The sequence below is a fragment of the Austrofundulus limnaeus genome, unplaced genomic scaffold, assembly GCF_001266775.1.
Source record: "Austrofundulus limnaeus strain Quisiro unplaced genomic scaffold, Austrofundulus_limnaeus-1.0 Scaffold44, whole genome shotgun sequence".
In the NCBI taxonomy this organism is placed as follows: Eukaryota; Metazoa; Chordata; class Actinopteri; order Cyprinodontiformes; family Rivulidae; genus Austrofundulus; species Austrofundulus limnaeus.
This window is the reverse complement of record NW_013952446.1, coordinates 1,699,306-1,701,057: the sequence shown is the minus strand read 5'-3', so window position 1 is coordinate 1,701,057 and position 1,752 is coordinate 1,699,306.

The following is a 1,752-nucleotide window of genomic DNA, read 5'->3' as shown; positions in this document are numbered from 1 at the left end:
CACACACACACACACACACACACACACACACACACACACACACACACCAAAAAAATAAAAATAAATAAAAAGTCTATTGGCACGAACTAAAACCTTTGCAAACAGACTCTCCTCCAGACCTGGCTCCAGGGTGCAGCCCCAGTAACCCACTACCTGTGGATATCATGCTCCTTGTTTTTGTTTGTCCAGCCAATCATGTGAAGCAAGAATGCAATCTTGGCTTTGACTAGGTTAGCTGGTAACTTTCCTCCCCAAATGAACTTCTGCCAAATTTCTGCCAGTTGCAACCCAGTGAGTTCCCACCTTTTATAGCAAAATTAGTGTTTCCTCCTGCTTAGATGTTTTTCATGAAGACGTTCCTCTGTGAAAGTCAAACAAAACCGCTTAACTCTGAAACAGGGAAAGAAAGAGCCTCGTTGCTCATACACTAGTGCAGTTTTTATCTCTTCATTTTCTAAGAACATTGATTTGTTGGAGGTGGAGCTTGAGTATATATTTAAACTTAAAAAGCTGTCCTCTGGAGCCGACTAGGCTTCCAGCAAACGTTGCCATGGTGATAGACCCAGTATGAGCCAGCTTCATGACACTGAAATCCCCCCCAAAAAAATGAACAAACTCCTGGTCCTCGATGCAGCTGTGTTTCAGATTCTAGGATTTACAGATTGCTCCATTGTTTTGTTCGATTTTGTACAAAGACGCATTTTCTTAAGATGTTCTGTTCAATCCGCTGCCCAACTATTCATTTTCATTTTGTGTATCAATCATCCAGAGAGTAAAGAAAATCAGGGAAAAACACCACTTTGAGATCTGAACAGAATTCATTTGTTTTGCCGTAAATGGCTTCCTACCGTCTCTGAAACAACAGCTGGAAAACATTTTTCTTCCTGAGAACATCTCAGCCTGGTTAAACCGAGCTGAAAGAATTGTTCACTGGGATGTTTTGTGTTTAATAAGGATTGTTGTGTGTGAATTAGAAGAAGTCATATTGACTGCCACTATCACTTCTACCCCCTCCGAATGCACCTGTCTTCTCGGTCCTTTGCCGTTTTGTTCTGCTGCAGATTTACCAGGAAAAAGATTTTTGAAATGGTGAGAGGAAGAGCAGAAAATCAAGCTCAAATGTGTCATGGTGCCTGATGTTCTGAAACCCATCAGGGATTTTTTTCTTTCCCCTTGTGTGCTGCTGATGTGGGAGAACCAATTAGGGGAAGCTGCGTACCTGAAGAGTCCAGGGACCAGCTGTGTGGCAGTCAGGCAGCCTTATGACCAAACGCGGGGATAATTGGCAGGGAAAAAAAACAAACTGCAGTACCAACAAAGCCTCAACATGAAGCTGTTAGTCTGTTGTAGCTGAATAGATACTGTTAAGTTAGTAATTAAGATTTTCTACAACATTTCAGCAGTGTACACAGCCAAAGCTGTGAGTTTTTTTTTTCTATCTTGGGGTTTTATTTACTGACTTGACTCCTTCTCTTAACTGCTGGGACCAATTTGCAGTCCTTTAAAAATTACTGTCCAGCCAGAACACACACCTCCTCATTTTCTCATTCAAAACCAGGCCTACTCTAAGCACCTCTGTGCCCGCGGAGCTGTTTAAAAAAAAGTTTGTTTGAATTTCAGGCCAATGTGAAAAATTGCAGTAAAGCACTGCGACACTGCCTGTCCTTGGAACCGCTGCGACACAAACCATTAAATGAAAAATACATTTAAACATTACAGCTATTACAAGTCCAGTTCAGAACCGTTTTATCT